This window comes from Anolis sagrei, chromosome 3 (genome assembly GCF_037176765.1).
Source record: "Anolis sagrei isolate rAnoSag1 chromosome 3, rAnoSag1.mat, whole genome shotgun sequence".
NCBI classification, from domain to species: Eukaryota; Metazoa; Chordata; class Lepidosauria; order Squamata; family Dactyloidae; genus Anolis; species Anolis sagrei.
The window spans coordinates 178599140-178622808 of NC_090023.1; the positions used below are offsets into that span (position 1 = coordinate 178599140).

The following is a 23669-nucleotide window of genomic DNA, read 5'->3' on the forward strand; positions in this document are numbered from 1 at the left end:
AAGCCCTAAACAGTTCTGGCCCAACTTACCTGTCCGAATGTATCTCCCCTTACAAATCACTGAGGACTTTAAGATCATCTGGGGATGCCCTGCTCTCAGTCCCACCTTTGTCACAAGCACGTTTGACGGAGACGAGAGACAGGGCCTTCTCAGTGGTGGCCCCTCAGCTATGGAATGCCCTCCCTAGGGAAATCAGATCTGCTCCCTCCCTCTTAATGTTTCGGAGGCAAGTTAAAACGTGGCTATTCGAGCAAGTGTTTACAAATACAGAGTAGCTAATATAGGAAATCGAATGACCTGACAATGGAATTGGACAATGCTTGAGAATAATGAGATGCTGATGATGTTGCTTTTATTGTTTTTGTGATGTTCTTATACTGTTTAATGTTTTTTTATCTATTATGTTTTATGTATACTGATTTGTTGAAAACCGCTTTGAGTCGCCAATTGGCTGAGAAAGGCGGTATACAAATACAGTAAATAAATAAATAAGTAAATAAATAAATGTTGTTGGACTCCATATTTCATTATTGGGTGTTCCGGCTATGATGGTTGGGAATTCCAGTTTAATAACATATTGGAGGAGTGAGGGGATGGGACACAGACACACAAACCCTCTGTCCTTGAACCAGTGTAATGCAAGGCTTTGTTTTCACAGTGACAACCCACAATCAGGAGATGCAAGCAATTTGTTATTGTTGTATGCCTTCAAGTCATTTCTGATCTATGGTGACACTAAGGTAAACCTATCAGAGGGTTTTCTTAGCAAGATTTATTCAGATGAGGACCACACTTCTAAGGCTGCGAGTGTGTGCCACAAGGTGAGTTTCATGACTGAACTGGGATTTGAACCTTAGCCTCAAGAGCCATAGTCTAAGGACCTCTTCACACGGAAGTTTTTTGGCACCTTTTTGTTCTTTTGGTTGGGGCCTACAAGTGTCATCAGATGATGCTGGCTTGCCTCTGTCCACATTCCTCCTGAAGTGGAGGGGAAGCATCACAAGATGCTTCCTCTGCTACCACAGGGAAGAAAGTATATTTTGGATAGCTCCAGCAGAGCTACTTGCATTATGTTGCCCTTTCCTCCATATTATGGGGAAAAGGGCAATGCAGCAACATGTGTTACCACCCTTTCACCCATATAATGGGGAAAGAAGCTGCTGGTAAAATGGCACAGCCCCTGGAGCCATGTTTAGAGGTCCTAATGCTCAAACTGCTGAGCCTTCCCACAAGTATTAGTCAATAAGGCAATACAAGATTTTCCAAGCTCTTGGTCTTTGGAACAAGTTAATCTGGTACCAGTAGAATTTGTGATGGATTTTTTTAATCTTCAGAAGTGTATTACTCCCATATTATGAGAACTAACTCTTCACAACCTTGAATGCAACACTCCAAGGGTGTAGCTAACAGACATGGTTTCAGTTCCAAATTTCTAGCATTGCAGTAATCTAAAACTTCAGTAGAGAGTTTAGAAATACAATGTAGACATCCAAAGAAAAAGGGCTGGGAAAGCTACCAAGGGAATATGAATACAATGAATATGAGAATTCTAGGTTTGAATAATTTAATGTTTCACTCTTTGCAATGCTAGAAATTGAGCAGCTGAAGGAAAATTTAATTTTGATGGTCAAAGTTCTTATTTGAAGGATAGTACTTTCAATATCTTGCAGCAACTTTGCCTGTGATGGAATTTTGAGCTTTGCTGTGAGTATACTAGAAATTGAACTAAGAAATGGAGTGACTGGCTAGAAAGGAAAAGGTTATCTGACTCACAATTGCAAGAGGAGATCCTTTGCCTTCTGAAACCAGGAACTCGAAATAGCCACTCTATTGAAGTTTTTCCCCCCCAGCATCACACCATATTTAATTACAAGTCTGCTACGCAAACAAGCATATTGACACTCAGCTTGTGAGGCAGGCATTGAATTTCTTGACAGATCCCATACCAAGCTACTAATTGCAGATACAAAAATGCTGCTAATGAAACGAAATTATTGAAGAGACAGAAAAATGAAACACATGCAAACTAAATGTCAAATAGCATGGGAAATGTCAAGATAAAGATGGAAATTATTAATAAATATATAAAGTGGCTAGAGTCAGTTCTTTTTGTGAAAAGGTCAATTATACTTTGAAGAGACTGTACTGTGTTTTAAATATTTTTTCCAGATAATATTTATCACTGCTCAATAAAAGAAGGCAGAGTTATTTGAAGCAGAGACAAAAAAGAAGCAGGAATAGGAATTCTGGGCTGAATACCTGCTTGGGGGAATCAGCACAATCTTTTCGACCTCCAGTAACTTCCCAATATTCTCTCTATATTATTTCTCGGCTAAAACCCAACACTTTCACATCAACCCTGCTAAGTTGCTCCAAAATAATTTATGATGCCATTTCATGGGTGTCTCATCCTAAAACAGAAATATTCTTCCTCCTCTACGAAAGGGCCCTAAGACAACCAGGAGTGACATAGTTTTCCTTCTGATTGTCCAAAACAGTGCCTGTAGTGATGTACCGTCACTCTCTGGGGCTCTAGAGGAGTTTGTAACAGGGTGGTGTGGCTTTCTTTAGTTATGGAGAGTCTAACCAAGATTTATGCAGTTCCAGGTCTTTCACAGTATAATGTTCTTTGCTGGCTGCTGGTTATTGCCTTCACAAACAGATAGCCAAAATAAGTTTATTAAGTCTTTGCAAGTGGCTGGATCCACAGGTATAATGGAGCTAAGACTCGGGACTGAAGTACTGGGATGTTTTGATTAGCAGATATTATCTCACATCTTATATAATATCAATTCAACTGAATTGGATTTTTGAAACCGTTTCTTCTCTTCTCCTATAACTATATTTTGCCTTTCCTCCAAATCCGGGGTCTCAAGGCAGCTTACAAATTAAAACAAACACACTGGGTCCTTCACGTTCTCTGGAGTTTGATTTCAGTCCCCGAACCCTTTAGAGTTTTTTTCACACTGTCCTTTAGACAGAGGCGGCCCTAGGTAATTTTCAATGGTAAGCAAACAGTATTTAGGCGTCCCCCCCTCCAAAAAAATCATATATATATATATATATATATATATATAGGCATGTGTGTGTGTGTGTGTGTATATATATATATATATATAGAGAGAGAGAGAGAGAGAGGGGGGGGGCATGGACAAATTTTGGCCCTCCAGGTATTTGGGACTTCCTAGTGGCTGTTTGGAATTGTAGGAGTTGAAGTCCAAAACACATGGAGGGCCGAAGTTGTCCCATGCCATATATATATATATATATATATATATATATATATCTCCCAAATTTCCTCTAGCTCTTTTGCTATTTTTCCTGATATTTTTTATCTTCTAGTACTCTATTATCAATTCTCCATCTTTTAGCTAGCCTATAATTTTTTTAATTTGTATTATAATACTAATGGGTGCATGATCTGAAATTTTTATAATCTCTATTTGATTCAAATTCTTAATATGGGGGGGGGGCAGTGAGCAGATGTGTTGGAACTTGCTTCAAAAGTGCTAAACATCAATTAAAGGTATCTCTGCATCAAACACACAAGCCTACTATTTACGATCTAATTGAGATAATGCATTTATTCATATTTACAATTTTCTCTGCTTTCCAATCCATAGGTCCACAAGTTAGGTACCTCAATGAAAATTATAAAACTTCAAAAGAGACAGATAAAAACATTTTTTATAAAACAGTTGGTAGTTTTTTGATTTGATGAATGGTCCCATTAGAAAATGTATAAAGATGTGGGTAAACCAGAACACCCATCATCACCCTGTCATTGCCCTCAAACTGCATCAGAAGTTAAAGTTGGTCATGATAGGTCTGTGTCCAAGGTTGGTCTCGAGATCCACAATCAGTTTGTATTTTCATTTTTATTATGTACAGTAGATAGATTTATATTCAAGAAACAATGCTAAGCAAGAGAGTAAAAAGCAACCTATAGAAGCTAAATGGAGTATGTGTATGTGTTTTCACTAAACCTTTCCTACTGGGATTTTTTTTCTTTTTGAAAATCACTGTCTTAATTTGTTTATCATCCTAAAATAGTAAATTCCAGGGAACTGATGGAGCCGAACCTTTTTTCCTTATACCTGCTGGGTGTTTTCCTATCATGCAGGCTGGTAATCACTCTAAAGCCCTCACCACTCTTTAGGGCTGCCTGGATAGTTGACATGATTACTTCTGAACAGACATTCCCTGGTCACAGAGCCAAGCTCAGTCCTTACTGATCTGTGGAGCTGAAGGCAGAGAAATGACAGGGGCAACAACGAGAGTGACAGTGACACAAGTCACTTGACAAACCTGATCAAACTCTGGCAATGGAATCTTGTATTTCCACCAGCATCAGATCTGCTCAGTTGACCTGCAGAACACTGGCTATGGGCAATCAAACTGAAGCAAAACTAGGCAAGACAGGATGATATAGAAACTCGGGTTCAACCAGTGTGGTATAGGGTGCTGCTCCATTTGAATTCACTGGTTTGTAGTTTAGGGTTTCTAGATATAGGTGCATATCATGTGGTACCCACCTAATTGCATGGCACTATAGAATCATATATAGGCCTATCTCATGTGTTACCCACCTAGTTTCCTAGGTCTTTTAGAGCCAAAAGCAGGAAAAGTGAGTCCTGTGAGTCCTGTAAATCTCAAATTACCATTTGAAAAATCTGATAAGTTAGAGGCCCTGAACTTGCTCTTGGAAGCCCTATATAAAGGGCACATACTGTAATTAAGGTTGATATATTACCCGGCCAGATTTCCCCAGATCCTAAGCATGTCAACTGCTTGGTCCAGATTCCAAGATTTTTTAAAAAAAATTAAGACAAGAGCGTGGGGCCAGGGAATGAGTAGAAAGAAGGTAAAAATGTATATATTTTAACTATTTTAATTTGTTTATTTGTTTTTACTATGTTTGGCACTGAATTGTTGCCTGTTTGGAAGCCATCTGTAAAGGGTGCTCTTCCAACATGGCAGGAGGTTGTACTAGATGGCCCATGTGGTCTCTCCGAACTCTATTCTATGATTCTATGATCATGAAAATAAACCAGTAACTGGGGATGTAGATTTTTTGTGGATTTTGAAGCTTTTTCCATCTGCGGCAATAATACAGTAACATGGTAAGAATACCACTGGAAGTGTCTGTAAATGAAGAAAATCATATTGTTGTTCCTTTATTGTACTGCATTATGAATGTACATTTCCACTTTATGGTTTTCTTCCTCCTTTTAATGTCCACAACAATCCTGTATGATAGGTTTGTTGAGACATAAGGTGGTTAATTCCATTATTAAGCAGAGATATGAATTTGTGCCTCCCTTTCCCAAATCTGGTACTTTAACCATCATTCTGGGATATCTTAGATCAATTGTAACTGTAGATATTGCATGCACCTGAAAACATAGTGGGAGAAAAAAGCAACAATATTTCTGATTTGAATAATTACAACACAAATTACAGTCATTTGCATGATTAGAATAATTTGCATAATATGCAAATTAGATTCTTGGATTTGAATAGGTGTAACACAGCAACCTTACATGCCATGAACCTGTTGAAACAGCTGTACTGGTTTTCTATTTGTCTTCCTGTTCAATTAAACATTCTGTTGAGCATGGTAAAAGTCCAAAAAGTTTTGGGACTGGGACTGTAGAAGGATGGCGGCCCACTATATGAATATGTCCTGACAAATTTCTGAAATACGCTGTTTGGACTAGAGAGCGGGACTATTTTGTGAGAATACCCAGGATCTAGAATTCTGCTCCAAAACCCATTACATCTGCTGTCTCATTGCCTTTTGCTATATGGCCAGAAAAGCGGTGGGATTGTGAATGATTGTCTTGTAAGGCTTTAACTGTCAATTGTTTTATGAAGAAAGATTACTGCTATCCTCTGTGATTTCTTGCTGCTCTTTTCCTATTTCCATCCTTCATTGTTGAAGAATAAGTGTTCATTTTAATTAGCTGATTCATTGCTGTTAGCCACTTGGAGTTCTCAGGAGAAAAAAGAATGACCTAAAATGTAAACTCGAGATGTTTCAAAAAAATGAAATTTATGTCTCAAGGAGAAGAGATCCAGGGGCATTGTGTTTTTGAGAAGAAAAGCATCCTCCAACCATGCATTCCATTCAACTTCACCTTACCTGGATACTGATTATATTCTCAAGTGTGTTATTTCAAAAATGTCAAGGTTCGATCTATGAAAAACTGCCAGTTTTCTTTTCTATTGCATTTCTCAAAATCCAACCAGCATTCCTATTCAGTCTTGGTTATCAGTTGGGGTTGGGAAAGGAATGGTTCTTCCTCCATTGAGATATGGGTACATTGCTGCCCATTCCTCCTCTAAAATGCATTTTGTATGTTGCTTTAGTTTATTAATTTTGTAGGCATTTTACATGCTCCCCCCATATATGGGCATATAACCATACTCACTTTCCAGGATGAATATGTTTTTGTGGCCATTTCCATCCCTCTGAAATGCTTTGTAAGCACCATGGCAGGATGTGTTCTCATCCACTGCTGACTTTGAGGAGTGTATGATGGGTAATGTCATACACTGGCATAATTTCTTCCCACCCAGGGGCGGCTCAACCCTCCCCCGGTGGCGCAGTGGGTTAAAGCACTGAGCTGCTGAGCTTGTTGATCGAAAGGTCGCAGGTTCGATTCCGGGGAGCGGCGTGAGCTTCCGCTGTCAGCCCTAGCTTCTGTCAACCTAGCAGTTCGAAAACATGCAAATGTGAGTAGATCAGTAGGTACCGCTCTGGCGGGAAAGTAACGGTGCTTCATGCAGTCATGCCGGCCACATGACCTTGGAGGTGTCTACGGACAACGCTGGCTCTTCGGCTTAGAAATGGAGATGAGCACCACACCCCAGAGTCAGACATGACTGGACTTAATGTCAGGGGACTACCTTTACCTTTACCTTAAGCATTTGCAGTATAGTTGATTTTGCCCAGGGGTGGGTCAGAATATGTTGAGGTATATTGTGTGTTTTAAATGTAATTCTTGTATTGCCAATATGGATGCCACTTAGAATGTAATGCTATGCTGAAATGTTTATGTTGAGGCTGTGATTGAGTGACCTTAAGATAAGCTCTCTGCTGCTGAGAAAATTTAGGGAGTTAACCGTTTGGAGCAGCAGAGCTAAGCAGCTGCAAAGAACTGTTTTGACTTTCAGTTTTCCTGTGGGTTTCCTGTGTGTTGCTCGCTGTAGATGGACGTGTTTTAGATGTGCTTAGTAAACTGAGAAGATGCAGAGCAAGAATAGGGCTCCACAGCCACATACGGACCCACAAGGAAATCCATAATGGAAGACCATCTTACTCGTCCAACGAGGGATCGCCTAAGTAAAGTAAACTGAGTTTTCTTTGTAACCTGATGTCTCCAGAGTCCATGATTTTACAGAGCTGTATCTGGTGTATCTAGCATTTTGCTTCTGTCAAGTTGCACCTTAGCTTGACAGGGCGCTCTTGAGGCGCTCTTGGGGTAAAATAGACCTTGACATATGTGAGTTGTAGTTACTGGGATGTATAGTTCACCTACAATCAAAGAGCATTCTGAACTCCACCAATGATGGAATTGAACCAAATATGGCACACAGAACTCCCACGACAAACAGAAAATATATATCAGTGATTGGTTGGGGGGGAGGGACAAAATACTGTTTGCTTACCATTGAAGATTACCTAGGGCCGCCTCTGTTCCCACCCTTACATGAAAATAAGTATTTTGTGTTTTGTTTATTTCTCAGCCTTATTTATTTGGATGGCTTTTGTTGGCACTAAACACCCCTGGATTGAAAACTGTGCTAGATGACTTATTTTATGGAAGTATGCATCCATATTACACAGTTATAGCCCTTTGACACCAATTTACATGTTACTGTTATCATCTATGGAATCCTTACATTTATATCTATTGCATATTAAATTCCTCATGAATGTACATATCCCAGGATTCCATAGGATAGTTAGATTGGTAATATAACTGTATTTATTTATTTGTTTATTTAGAGTTTTTATACCCCGGTCTTCTCACCTCTGGGGAGGGACTCAGGCAGGCTAACAACATAAAATTCAATACAATAAGAAAAACATTATAGATCATCAATATAGAATACATTAAAATACACTTCATACAATTCATACAAATTACAGCAAAAATTACAGCAAAAATCAGTTTGTCCAAAAGAATCACAAATTCATCGCCATCCGCCAGAAAGGTCAGTAGTTATTGACTCAGTCATAATTCTGCGAATGCAGTATCCCAAAGCCATGTTTTTACCTGCTTTCTAAACGTCAGGAGGGAAGAGGCAGATCTAATCTCCATCGGGAGGGAGTTCCGAAGCTGAGGGGCCACCACCGAAAAGGCCCTGTCCCTCGTCCCCACCAAACACAATTGCGAAGGCGGTGGGACCAAGAGCAGGGCCCCTCCAGAAGATCTTAACAACCTTGATGGTTCACAGGGGATAATCCGTTCGGACAGGTAAATAGGGCCACAGCCATTTAAGGATGTATAGGTCAACACCAGCACTATAGTATGGATATACCACAGGCTTAAAAACCAATAAACGTGGTTTGCATTTATGTATATTCATATTTATTCATATAATAGTACTCACTGTGAATGAAACATTTTCTGCCTCATTGCATGTAGAAAAAGAAAAAAAGAATGGAAAAGAGAGAAAGAAAAGTAACATCTGCATATGTAAAAAACAAGGGAATTGCTTAATTAATAGTAGCAACTATACTGGGGAAGATTTCCGTAACAACCTTTGCTAAGTCTATTTTTGGCATGATGTTTAGATAGCAGTTGTTCCTTAAATCCAATTATATGTGTGGATAGAGAAACACGGGCCTTTCCTCCCATATGTGAACTAGTTGCCTTGTGTTATTTTGTTTATTTCTACTGAGCACAAAAATGTCTTGTGGATTTTTTTTTAAAAAAGTGGTTGAGCTGGAGCTGATTGCGTGCCTAGGTAAGAAGTAACAGGGCAGAAGCTGTAGGATGGTTTTGTATATTGAGGGCAATTTCCTTCCTACGCAGAGAATTTAAATCCAAATGCATCTGTAATTGATGTAGTGTATGGAAAAGAAATGGATATTGTATCATTTTCCCAGTAGGACACTGGATTTAGCTGCACTCGTTTCACTAGAAATTAAAACCTATCATTTGAACATTGTGCAGCCTGACGCTCACATTGTTTCCCTTGATACATTACCCACATTAAAGCATAATTTGATCTCTCTGCATGAAAATAGGCATCCCCCTTTAGAACTTTTCTCCACCCTTTAGTTCTCTATTTTTTTCAACAAATAGACCATATAATTTCCCCCCTGTTGGTAATATTCTTTCAGAGTTGGCTGCAAAAATAGGATTAGAGCCAGATTCAGGTGGACATCCTCGTCCCATGGCAGCCCTTCTATCTTGTTTAAAATCCAATTGTTAATCCCAAAAACCAATTGCTAGTCCCCAAAAGAACCACTGAATCAGCCAAATTTACATAATTGTATTGTCAAAGGCTTTCATGGCAACAACCCAGTTGTGTTGATCTATCATTCAACAGTAAATGCAATGAGTAAACTTTAAATTAAATGAGTAAACCAAGATTTGGCAACAAGAATGATTGACAACTGGAAAATAGAGGGAGAAAACATGGAGGCCGTGACAGACTTTGTATTTCTAGGTGCAAAGATTACTGCAAATGCAGACTGTGGCCAGGAAATCAGAAGACGCTTACTTCTTGGGAGGAGAGCAATGTCCAGTCTCGATAAAATAGTAAAGAGTAGAGACATCACACTGGCAACAAAGATCCGCCTAGTCAAAGCCATGGTATTCCCTGTAGTAACCTATGGATGTGAGAGCTCGACCTTAGGGAAGGGTGAGAGAAGGAAGATCGATGCTTTTGAGCTGTGGTGTTGGAGGAAAGTTCTGAGAGTGCCTTGGACTGCAAGAAGATCCAACCAGCCCATCCTCCAGGAAATAAAGCCCGGCTGCTCACTGGAGGGAAGGATACTAGAGACGAAATTGAAGTACTTTGGCCACATCATGAGGAGATAGCAAAGCCTAGAGAAGACAATTATGCTGGGGAAAGTGGAAGGTAAAAGGAAGAGGGGCCAACCAAGGGCAAGATGGATAGATGGCATCCTTGAAGTGACTGGACTGACCTTGAAGGAGCTGGGGGTGGTGACGGCCGACAGGGAGCTCTGGCGTGGGCTGGTCCATGAGGTCACGAAGAGTCGGAGATGACTGAACAAATGAACAACAACAAACTTTAAATGGGATTAACCAACTGCATTCAGGTCAGAAAGGTGTGGAATTTCTCTTCCCACTACACCAGTCAGGTCTTAAAAAATTACTTTTTAAAACTCCAACACCCAGAATCCCCAGCGAGCAGTCATACTGACTGGGGATTTTGGAAGATGAAGTCCAATTAAATACAATTTATACAGTCCTGATAAATCCAGACAATACAACTAATGCAGTTGAAGCTATGATGGCAGTCTATCACATTCGCCTTCTTTATGTATTTCTTTCAAGAAATGAGAGAAGTTTCCAAAGGGAGGAATGGCTGGATAAGTTTATTTCTACTAGTGCAGCTGCATGCATGCAAATCTGAGTCCAAACCACATATTGTAATCTCTCAAAGATTTCAAATATCCTAAAACTGCAGTTTTAGATGCACTTCTTCTCACTTACTTGATGGCAAGTTGCATTGATCTCAAGAGGGCTTCCTCAGAGAGAGAGAAACACTTAAGTTTGTGCTGTGGTATCTTTCGTTCAACCGTTTACACCATGTTCCAAAGCTATTTTGGTTATGTTTGATGACCCTGTATTTAGTGCCAGATCAATAAACACGGAAATGATATCTTTCTCCTAAACGTGACCTGACAACAGAAAATAGTTGATTTTTCTCCAAATAGCATGAAATATTCAGACCCCTTAGGAAAAGCTTGGCTTGTGAAAAATTATATAATATAGTAAATCGTGCTTCCAGATAAATCTCACTGAAATGAATGTGCATTGAATGGAAGAAGTACTTGACAGACTGGACCCAAATTGAATTTGGCACAGATGAATCAGCTAGTGGATACAAGAATAGTCAGATGTGGTCTGAGACGTCCTCAGTTTAACTTTTCATCTCATGTCAGGATTCGCTAAAGAGTTTATGACACAAGGCAGGGCAATTGCAATTACAGCAGGACAACAACTTCTTTGCCCTGAACATTCTTTTCCTGGTACCCTTCTGGTGGGAAACAACATGAAAAGTTTTTCTTTTACAAACACAAATAATCTGTTAAGACCTCATTTTGTTAAAGAATAGGCATCCCCTTTCTACCAGAAAAGGATTGGGAAAATCCAAGGCAAATATAATGTTGTCCCCTGTGATGGCGATTTAACTGCCTCATGTGATCAACTGCTGAGTATGCCTGCCCTGTTTGGCATAAGTCTGCCCATGCAAAGCAGGTGAACATTGCATTAAATGAAACATACAGAATAATAATAGGATGTCTTAAACCTACACCTGTTGATAAACTCTACAAGCTAGCTGGCATTGCCCCCCCCTGATGTGCGACAGGAAGTTGCTGCTAAATGTGAGAGAAATAAGGTTGAACACTGTGAAAGCCATCCACTACATTGCTACCAGCATCCTTCCAACAGACTCAAATCAAGGAAAAGGTTTATGAGAACTACAACCCCTCTTGGCGTCCCCCTAGCAACAGCAAGGATATTCCTCTGGAAAAGATAGAGCAGTGGTTCTCAATCTTTCTAATGCCATGACCCCTTAATACTCATGTTGTTCTGACTCCCGGCCATAAAATTATTTTCATTGCTACTTCATACTGTAATTTTGCCACTGTTATGTAAATATAAGAAATGCAGAATGCATTTTCATTCACTAGATGAAATTTGGCACAAATACCCAATACACCCAAATTTGAATGCTGGTGAGGTTGGGGAGCAAGGATATTCCTCTGGGCAGCTAAATCAGGAAATCCCAACTGGATGGCCCCCCACGAGGGTCTTCTTCCAGGGGCAAACCAAGAATGGGCAACTTGGAAGTCCCTGAACAGACTCAGAAGTGGAGTGGGCAGATCAAAAGACATCATTGCAAAATGGCATTACCTAAAAGAATCCCAAACCTTGTGTGACTGTGGAGCAGAACAGACAACTCCGCATCTGTATGCTTGTCCATTATGCCCTGCCTCATGTACAGAGAAGGAATTGTTGGAGGCTACAGACAATGAGGTTGCTGTTGCCCGTTTTTGGTCAAGAGATATTTAGCCGCCTGTGTGCCTTCTATTTTTATCAGTTTTAGACTAATTTATGCAATGCTTTTGATATGAAATAAACAAATAAAATTGATAAAAGTCCTAAGTTGTTTTAGAAGCCACTAATTTTGGACTACTTAGAATATTCTTCTGAGGATATAAAATCATCATCACCATTGTAAGTTTCAAAAGCAACTGATGGCATTTAGCAAGTCTTCAGTATAGCCTGAAGAAGCTCTGCTTCAATGATAAACCTAGTCTGAGTTTTTCTATAAACCTTTAGCTATCCAAACCATATTCTCTCAATGGGTTAAGTACATTGGACAGTTTCTTTAGAATTTGGAGCAATACCCAGAGTGGATATAATACCTCATGGAGAATGGAAGCCATCAACCACTACTGAAAAGATATTTGTTGGTTCTGAAAAAGTCCTGTCAAATTACTGATACTCTTGTTCAGGCCCGTAGCCAGGATTTTGTTTCAGGGGGAGCTGAGTTTGATTTGGGGGGGGGGGGGTGAGTCTGAGTGAAAGAGGGTCTACCCTAGCAAACCTTTTGTATTGTTACCCCAATACCCCCATGCATATGGGATATATTGAGCATGGTGATAAGATCATGATATGAATAAACATAACAATTTAAATAATATACCAGTAAGGCCTTCTTGTGGACCACCATGAGAATTTCGAGGGGGGGGGGGGCTGAAGCCCCCCAAGTCCCCCCCCTCCCCGGCTACATCCTGCTCTTGTTCTTTGTACCAGCATGGGGATAAAACTCTGGTAATAATCATACTTTCTTCAGCTTTTTTCTAATTAATATAGTTCCATGTTGAGAGAGGGATTTTGGTTATTCTTAATATTTTCTCAGGCACCCCAGCATATAAGAAGTCATCGAAATGATAATTGCACCAGGGTAAAGGGTAGTCACTATACTAAAATTCAAATAGATATTAAAGAAAGAAATAGATAATGCTAGTGAAAAGCAAGCATTAATGTGATTAATTTTTATCATTCAATTAAATTCCACGGTTGGTGTTCTGTCCCTAAGGCAGCGATATAATCTTGAAGTGTAATATAGGCTCAATCTGAACCGAGAGTCTAAATAGATAATATTTTAGTGAACTAATTTTTAATATAAAGAAAATAGATAAGAAGCAATGAACTGGTGGGGGCAAAAGCCCAAGAACTCCTTCTAGCTGGATCTGTTTCCCAAAAGACAGATTTAAAGAGAGTCAACATTTTAAGTAGCTGAAAAGACCCATGTGGTTTTCCTTCTCAGAATTAATCCTTTTTTAATGCACCTTCATATTTCTTAGCCAAAAGTGTATAGTCATTTGTTCTTTCTAGTCTATTTCCTAATATTGTCATTTGGGATTATCTTGATGTAATGTGTACACTCACACACAAACGCATAGACACACTCCCTTTAGACTTGCCAATGAAATTTGTTGAAACTTTCTTTTGGGATATTGCTGCATTTAGAGTTTGACTCACTGAAACTGACATTTATTGGATCTATTACAGATTTATTCAGGGAGTGCTCTATGTTGTTTAAGAAGCAGGACACTGGGCATTCAGATTTTTTTAACAAGCTCTTGATCCTGTTTTACAGGCCAAATATACTCATGGTTTAAACCTATTGAAAGCAATAGGAATGATAACAGCTTAGATTTTCACTGGTTTAAATTATGATTTTATTATCACTAAAAGTCATTATAAAAATATAATGACATTATAAAAGAAACTATTTTATATAAGAAGATAAACACATGGTATAGCCTTTGCAGCTTTGAATGTTTTGTTGTAGTTCAGCATGTTGACGGAATTGCTACTCCTAGTAGCAGAGTGGAAAGGTCTCCTCAGGAGTCGGAGGGAGAACAGCAGAGTCAGCGCATTAGGGAAATCATTATGGCTCCAAGTGATACCGATATGTTTCCAGGCTTCTCAGATTACGAAATGGGGAATGGGGAGGTGAGCAGAGGTGTAAAGAGGGCTGCTCGCGAGCCAGAGTCTGAGGGGGAATTACAAAGGAAGCGTATTCGGGAAATACTTAGTGCACCAACTGATGAGGAAGACTTCCTGGGATTTGAGAGGAGTTCTGGGTCTGGGAGTGATATGGAGGAGGAGGAATTGGATTGGACCCGTGTGCAACACATAAGGGATATCTGTAACCAGCCCACCTCTAGCGAGGAGTTTGAGGGGTTCATTGGGGACTGGCAGCCAGGTGATTTTTGGCAGGATCTGAACCCTGACAGTAATTGGCAGAGGTGGAGGGATGGGCACTCAGCTGCAGGCTTGGGGGCAGATGATAGTGATGACGAGAGGGTGGGGAGCTCATCAAGCTCTCAGGACGATCTTTGAGATATAAGAGGGTTCTGTTTGCACATCTAGTTGCAGAAAGCAAAGTGTCTTTATCGGACATAATTCTTTGTGCTGCCAACTTTCTACCTTGGGTCCTGGGTTACAGCTTCGTGTGTTCCTGAACCTCTGTTTCTTCAGTGATTCCAGCATTCCAGCCTTGTTCTCCAACGGATTGACCACGGACCAGTTTGACTACACTCTGGCTTTTCTGGACTATTGAACGTTAATATCTTTGTGACTGAAACATTTCTTAGTTTTGAAATCGTGTTTTTCCTGCTCCTATGACTGTGTTTTTGTACCATTTCGATTTTCAAGCAGTTTGCTTCACCTTTTGTTTAAACCGGATTATAAGGCAGCGCTATAATCCGGATTATATTTTTGTTTCTTGTAACAACTTCTTTTTGATGCCAAATCACTTCTAAGACCTTCAGCACTGCAGTTAAGTGCATTTTTGGACCTTTTGTTTACAATAAAGCTGTGTTTGAACCTTTATTTTGTGTCTGGCATTGTTTAAAAGCATCTGGATCATGACATGTTTGGTTTATGTGTTTGGTGATTTACTGTTTCTTTTTAGAAGCTGAATCTAAGGCAAACTCACAATGCTAGTAGCATGCATATGTAGAGGTAGTATGTGTACCCCCATATTTGGAATTGCTGTATATTATTGGTCTCACGTTATGAGCTTTCTTCATAATTGAATTAGTAGCCAACAGTATGTTGAAATAGAAAGTGGAAGGAGGGCACAGAGGAGGCACAGCCTCTTGTGGAAAGGATTCCCACAGTTATCAAGACTGTCATATCTTCATTGAAAAGGCCATGTGAACATCAGGTCTGAGAGAAAGCCTACCCCAATGATTGCTAAAGTTATGCCCCTGACATTAGATGAGGAAGGCTTACAGCCATCAAGTCCTTCTTCAGCAAATCAGTGTGAAGAACAGCCAATTCTCCAGTTCAGCAAGAAGAGGAACTAGAAGAGTGACCTCCAAGTCCTCATGAGTGAAGACAAATGAAGTGTTTGACACAGACCCTCAAGCAAAGTAAAAGGCTATACACCCACAGCTGTGAGACACACTCTCTAAATCCTCTCATTGTTTCCAAGCATGAGATGTGAACTGAGCTGAGGCTTCATAAAAGAACACTTGTTTCTCCTTGACTGGGATTGAAAGTAACTTTCATACTCTTTGGGACCACTAGACTGTTCAACATTTTGGATTTTTGACCCTCTGATTGACTTTTGTACTTGGACTTTATTCTGATTTATGTCTTGTTGATGATGGACTGTTGATGACTGTAAGAATTAGACAGATCTCTAGGGGGGCATGACAGCTAAATTTGGACAGGATAATATGGACACTTTGGCTCCAGAGTCACCTGAAGTGTGTGTTTGCATGCTGAGGAATGGCCGTAAACTGCTGTCTCCCTTTGGTTTACCAGTCTTTCTTTCTGGAAGCTCATGCTGTATTCATGGTTCTCTAGAGATTTTGACAAATAATTCACTGAGCTGGCAGCACTCTAGCTGGAAGGGAACCAAAGAGTTTTCACACCTGTTCTCTTTGGGAGGAGGGAAGTGTGGCAACCAGGGCTCCTCTGTCCTTTAGGGTAAATCTGCCTTCCCACTATTAAATCATACTTGGTGTTTTTTTTCCTTCCGGTTTGATTTTGTGATTGCTTTCTCCATTGCTAGAACTGTAGAAGTTCATTTGGTGCCTATGGTGCTGTCCCTGTCCTGCCCTCTCCTCCTCCACACAATCACATTTGAAACATGGTTAGACATTGAGACAAAGTGATTTTATACAGATCTGCATATGCTTGTGATTATGAATTGTTTTGAAATATTTCAATTAGATTTTGTTTTAAAAATTGATAATTTAATATATTTTAGCTTTTACAAAGAATTCATTGTTTACCCAGTTTTGACTTGATTATGTTGATCATGTTGGGACAGGTATCCCCTGTTTGGGTATCAGCCAGCACGTCAACGACTTAAATCTAGAAATAGTTTTCTAAGATCTACAGAGACACTCACTGGAACACCTCAGCAAGCGAGGGTCCAAAAGTGGCAGGCTCAAACCGAGAACCTCAACCAATGGCTGATACCAAATGAGAGACTCCCCCCTGGGCACACAGAAAACTGGGCGACTTAGAAGGCGCTGAACAGAGTGCACTCTGGCACCACGAGATGCAGAGCCAACCTTCAGAAATGGGGCTACAAAGTGGAATCCTCGACATGCGAGTGTGGAGAGGAGCAAACCACTGACCACCTGCTGCAATGCAACCTGAGTCCTGCCACATGCACAATGGAGGACCTTCTTGCAGCAACACCAGAAGCACTCCAAGTGGCCAGATACTGGTCAAAGGACATTTAATCAACTACCAAACTCATAAATTTTGTATTTTGTCTGTTTGTTTGCTTTGTTCTGTTAGAAATGTAATATAATTGACTGGCTGCCCTGACACGACAAATGAATAGGTTTCCACTGATGACAATCAGTTGACTACAGTGGCATTGCTAATTAGGTGTTGAGGCAACATTAAAATGAATGTCTCATTCATATGGAGTGTACTCTCTAGATTTCCATCTATTCCAGGTGGCAAAAGTAGTCCGTGGCAGGTCTCCCCTTTCTTTGGGACAAGCACCTTACCTTTTCCCCTGCTTATCAGACACCCAATTTGTGTTGAGGCTGCTCTATGGGAAAGAAGGCAGCAGGCTGCTGTCTGGGCTTTGTGGGGAGATTAGATGGGTTGATTTCCCAGAACCTGGGGTGATCTGGACTCCCAGCTGCTGGGAGCTGTCTTGCTTCCCTGCACTGTGAGATATTATCTCTAGCAATGCAACTGGTTATCTGAGGAGTAGATCAGTGTCTTTTGCCAAGTCAGCACTGTTCTGTCGCAGCTGGGCCTGTAGTTAGTTGACTTTAAAAATAGGATGTGTAACCTTTGCCCAGCGGGAAGCCAGGGGCCTAAGAAGTTCTCAGAGGTTTCCACTACAAAATAATCTTCATATGGCTTGAAAAATACAACAAAGTATTTTATTAATGAATCAAACAGGCACTTCAAAGCTTTCTTGATAAAGAATTAGTTCTCTCAATCTTGCCCACAGGGGACAGGCACTATCTTCAATAACTTTCTTTAAAGGAAAATTCCCCATTTTAACTTCTCCCAAGGCTGACTAAAATCCAACCCTCACTGGTGTGGGTTCCGCTGCCAGGCCAAACTGCTTCTCGAGCGCTGAGAGGACCTACCAGCAAGGCAATGGATGTTCTCCAGTTGGGGTTCTTGAAGTTTAAAGCTGTTATTCCCGCCAAAATTCCTCAGGGCTGTAAGACTGTTTCCCTGGGAACCTTTGGGAATCTTTAGATGCTGTTCTCCCCTTGAATTCTTTCTCTGGAGGTTCTGTTGTAACCCTGGAAATTCTTAAAGGTTGAAGCCTTTGTACAGGGGGAGTAAACACATCCTATACATTGGCTAACCTGGCTGAGACTAAACACAAAATGGCTCACTTCCCTACCAAAGCCCAAAAGGGGGGCGGGACTAGGGAACCTAAGGATAATTGACAAGCAATTGACCCAATAACTGCAAAATAAGGAGAGCCATCTAACTTCAAAGGCATATAACTTCAAAATACATGCAGCAACGAACAAATAGCAAGATAAGCTGGAATTCCTGGTGCGGCTGTACCAATACAAGCACCATTACAAGCTATAAATAATATAGTTGTGGCCTTTTTGCTTCTAACCATCTTGAGTACATGCAGTCCCCAAGTTACAAACATCTGACTTACAAATGACTCATAGTTAAAAATGGGGGAGGGGGAGAACAGGAAGTGAGAGAAGTTTATCCCCTGGAATGGAAATTCACTCTTGGAAAAGTTATCATAGGGAAAATATGTCTCCACTGAAGGTCTGTCACCAATCCTTGTTTCTACAACAAGCCACATTTTTCAAAATCCAATTATCACAGGAACAGAAAGGGAGGTGAAATCTTCTGAACAGGGTTCAGAAGAACAAACACCACAGTGGAGTTAACCCTTCCTTATGCTATCCAAAGCTGAGATGATATATGCATTTGGATGGAGTTACACAAGTTCAACTTAAAAACAAACCTACAGAACCTATCTTGTTTGTACTTTGGGCATTGCCTGTGCATAGTTATTTTGGGGAGGAACTCTTTTAATCTTGCTGATGGACCCCAAATTCTCCTTTTGAATGTTCTGGACACAGCACTTTTCCAGTAAGAGAAGTGAGCAGAAAAGCATTCTTACTTTTAATGACATAAAAAAGGTTACATGTCTCAAGGCCCTCTAAAATAAACATTCTAGTTTTTCCATGCCATCCTGAGCTAGATGCTTAGAAATTTATGGTTTTTGTTTCTCCTTCTTTTCTTTCTCAGGCAAAAGAACTAATAGCTATTTCATAAAGAAATACATGCTTGACTATAACTCCTGTCAATGTTTACAAATAAGCAGAATGAGAACATAATGAAACTCATAAAATCAACACTGATACTCTCATAACTTCCAGGCCTTTGTAAATGACTTTGAGATGCCTTGATGCAGATTATGTTGGGACGCATTTTAATAGAAACCATCTAACATTTTAAAAACCTTCCCCAGCAGGGTCCTTATTAGGCGACATTACGATTAACCACGGATTATCTCTAGAGCGAAGCTGTGAATTGACAAATGATGATAATTTAACTAATGGTTTAGGTGAGATCAAAATATTTGATTACTAAAAAGAAATGGAAAGATTAATTATATTATAGACAGAAAATACAAGGAATTATTAACTCGTGATGCATTTCTGTGAAATAATGATCCAGATAATAAATAAACATGTTTCCAGTCCCAGGCTGCAGAATTCTCTGCCAAGAGAGGCTGCATTGATCAAAATTGATCCAAAATTAAAAAATTACCACATGGGTTGCTCAGATAGTGATTTTTTTTGCTTTCTGATAGTTCAATGTATACCGTATTGTATACAGTATTCTGTCTCATGCACATGTATAAAATTACCTTCAGACTGTGTATATAATGGGCATATTCCAATCCCCCCTCCCAAAATCCAAAATGCAGAACACTTCTGATCCCAAGTATTTTGAATAAGGAATACTCAACCTGTATAATGTTAATGTATGGATTTAGAATGAATAGGACATTTTTCACACTGGACTTTTTTGTTTTTGTTTTAAGGTTGCCTACAATAAATGCCAAGTAGATTTCTGAAAGCAAGTACTAAATAAGTATATTAGGGAGTATATAGGTTTTAGTTGAATGTATATGTCCTTGGTTCAGTATTAAAAATGCAGTATTGTTGCTAGGCTTTAAAAAGGTTTCATTTTTCTGAACATTCTTTAAACTCTTAACATTGTGGTATCTATACATGGTTGTATAGAATCCATGGAAGTGGAAGAACGGCACTATATTTAATGCTGTGTAGAATCTCACTTGCAATTTCAAAAGCAAGGTCTGAGCCATAGTATACTAAATTTGTAGAGTAATACACAGATTGAAATCCTGTTGGTTAGCTCCAGGCCCGTATCCAGGATTTTGTTTCGGGGGGGGGGGGGGGGTGAATTTTTTTTCAGGGGGTGGATTTGGGGGGGGGCTGAGTTTTTTTGGGGGGGGGCTGAGTCTGAGTGAAAGAGGGTCTAACCTAGCAAACCTTTTGTATCATTACCCCAATACCTCCATGCATATGGGATATATTGAGTATGGTGATCAGATCATGATATGAATAAAAATAATAGTTTAAATAATGCACCAGTAAGGCCTTTTCGTGAACCACCATGAGAATTTCGGGGGGGGGGGGGGCAAAACCCCTCAAGCCCCCCCCCCCCTCGGCTACATGCCTGGTTAGCTCCAACTAGAGCTAACCAACAATAATACTTGCTAAAGTGGTGGTCAGTAGGAAAAAAGGAAGACTGCATTCTAGATGGAAAGCCTCAAGCAAGCAAGCAAAGTTCTAGATTCTGCAAGACCTGAGCAGGGAAAGGAGGTGGTTGTATCTGCTGGTGCAAAATGAGTGAATCCCTTGTGGCGTGTGATGTTGCCGAAGACCTTGTGGAGAAGCTGAGGAAATTCTGCTTCCGCAAAGAAACCAACAATTATCATGAAAATCGACAAGGACAAGCAGCTGGTGGTTCTGGATGAAGAACACAAGGGTATTTCCCCGGACGAACTCAAAGACGAGCTTCCAGAGAGGCAGTCTCGATTCATTGCCTATAGCTACAAGTACCAGCATGAGAGTCTCTTACCTGTTCTGCTTCATCTTCTCCAGCCCAGTTGGGTGCAAGCCTGAGCAGCAGATGATGTATGCCGATAGCAAAAATAAGCTTGTACAGACCGCATAACTCACAAAGGTATTTGAAATCAGGAATACAGAAGACCTCACCGAGGAATGGCTCCGGGAGAAGCTGGGCTTCTTCCACTGAACTGGACCCAAAGCTTCCCGTCCTGCACAAACTGGAACCCAACATGACGACGCTTCCTTTATTTTTTTGAGACCTGCAAAAGAAGGCATTGTACTTAACAATGGCTTCCTGCAGTGTGTGTATATGCATGTACATAAATATGCATATATTTTGTGCGTGCACCGTTTATACAGATGAGAGGGGAGGGAGCAGCGTATCCCGCATAACAAACTTTGCCCGGTTCCCATCTCCCTATTTTCCTGATAACTGTCCAAAAGGGAACCATTTCTCATTTGCAGGGACAATTTCCCCCTCCCATCCCTCTCTTTGTACTCACATGACTAATATTTCTATATGGCAAGACCTGAGCAGGGTTGTGTTGATAGGTGATTTGGAAGTCTCTTGTACATAGGTTTACTATGAGTTGAAGTCAACTTCAAGGTAGTTAACATCACTAAAAAGAGTAGGCCAATTAAATCAATTGATTAAATGGATCTTCTTTAGTTAGGAGCAACCATAGGATTTGGGCCATAGAGTTTTTCCATGGAAGTAGTCACTAATAAACAGAGACAACAGAGATATGAAACATGAATGTGTTAGAGTGCTGTACTAGGCATTGGGAGGTCCAAGTTCAAATCCTCATATGATCATGAAGTTTACTGAGTAACTTCGAGTTAGCTATTTTACAGGGTTATTGGAGTGATAAATATGGGAAAATGCCGTATATACCTCCTTCAGCTCCTTAAAGAAAAAACGGTATTTGTCAGTTTGACAAATAAACAAAGGAATCAAATTACAGTTTGCATCACAGGAGCAACCCATTTTTATCTTCTGATAACGAATGTCTGAGGAATAATTTCCCCTTATGTTGATAAAGAACGAGTTTGCTATGAGGCAACAGAAAGAGGACATTTCTGTAGTGCAAGAAGCCTTTTTGGCAGAATTTTCTTCCTAACATCCCATGTGTATCCAAAAATAATATGATAAGCTCTATTGAGGCACTCGGTTAGAAGACCCTTCTATGATACTCTTCAGTACACTTAACAGCAGTCTGCAGAGATTCATTATTCCAACAAGTATTTCTTTTCAGCAACCTGTGGGAACCAGCAGGAATACTAAAATATGGAGTCATTACTCCACCTCCTTTTAAAAGAAACCATAGTGCTTTTATTTGGATGTTGCAGTTTCTCAAGTCAAGAAGCAAAATGATATTTACATAGGTAGTAAAGGCTGTGCATCAAAAGACATTAGTAAGAGAAAGTTTTAAGTAGAACAGTGCAGTGGTAAAGAGAATAATTAATATAGACAGTTGTGACTTCATCATATGGGCTAATTTGTCTATTGTATGCTGGTTCCTCTCTCCTTTTGCCACAGAGGACATTCCAAGATGGTCAGCTTCTCCCAGCAGGGTTCCATGGCAAAAGGGGAGAGAAAATAGTGTAGGCTTTCCATGTTATATTTACAACAATGGGAGTAAGCTGAGGGGCGGATGCTTCTCTCCATGGGATGGGACCAAGGATAAGTTAGGTGATGTGGGGCATGGGGCAACGGGTTCCCCACACGCCCTGCTGGGCCCCCATGGTTTCACCATGCTGCGTGGTGAATCCATAGGTCAATGTGACAAGGTCCCTTGTCAAATATAAAATTTAGCAACATAGCATGGGTTGTGATTTTTAATGGTCATTTGCTGGTGACAGTGGGTATCTCTCTCAGGTTCTCTTAGGTGTTTATGGGTGTGGTGCAAAGGCCCTTGCTTTCAGAATTCCAAGTTTTTTTTTGTATAGCCACCCCCTACCTTCCTTCTCCTCCCTTTATTTTCCTTTAGGAAGCTTCCCTACAAAAATCAATCCATGTGGATTGCCCTGTGAAATCCTGCCCAACTGGATTTATTAGTGTTCTTCATATTCCATTGGCATTTATCATAGCAGCTAGTACATATGCCAGTCAACGATGGCTTCAATCTACAAGAAAGGAGATTTCATCTGAATATTAGGAAGAACTTCTTGACTGTGAGAGCTGTTCAGCAGAGGAACTCTCTGCCCCGGAATGGGGTAGAGACTCCTTCTTTGGAAGCTTTTAAACAGAGGCTGTGTTCTGTCGCGTGCTGGGCTTGAAACAAATTGCTTTTAAAACAGGACGTGCAACTTTAGCCCAGCGGGAAGCCAGGGGGCCCGAAGAGAAATTCGTAAGGATTTTCACCATAAACAGTCTCTAGAGGGCTTGTAAAATATAACAAAGTCTTTTATTGGTGAACAATCAACAGAAACTTCTTTTGTCTTCAAAAGGTTAAACAAATGCTTCCAGGCTCTGTGCAACTGGTGGCTTCTAAGTGTTACTTTACTCTAAAGGAAAATCCCTTTCTAAACTTCTCCCAGGCGAACTGTGATCCTAAACCTAACTGATGTGGGCTCCACTACCGGGTTGATCTGCGTCTCAAAGCACCGAGTGGACCTACCAGTAGGCCTGTAGTCATTTCAGCTGGAGTTCTTGGATGTTTAAAGCTGTTTTTCTCTCCGAAATTCCTCAGAGCTTTAGGGATGTTTCCCTGGGAATCTTTGGGAATCCTTTTCCTCATAAGACTGTTCTCCCCCGGGAGGTCTTAAGGGTTGAAGCCTTTGTACAGGA

The 23669-nt window shown here is 40.4% G+C and overlaps 1 pseudogene; it reads left to right on the top strand.

Annotated features, from left to right (window-relative positions):
- The first annotated feature begins 20624 nt into the window (after positions 1-20624).
- Positions 20625-21099, top strand: LOC132769914 (glia maturation factor beta pseudogene; annotated as a pseudogene).
- The last annotated feature ends 2570 nt before the right edge of the window (positions 21100-23669 follow it).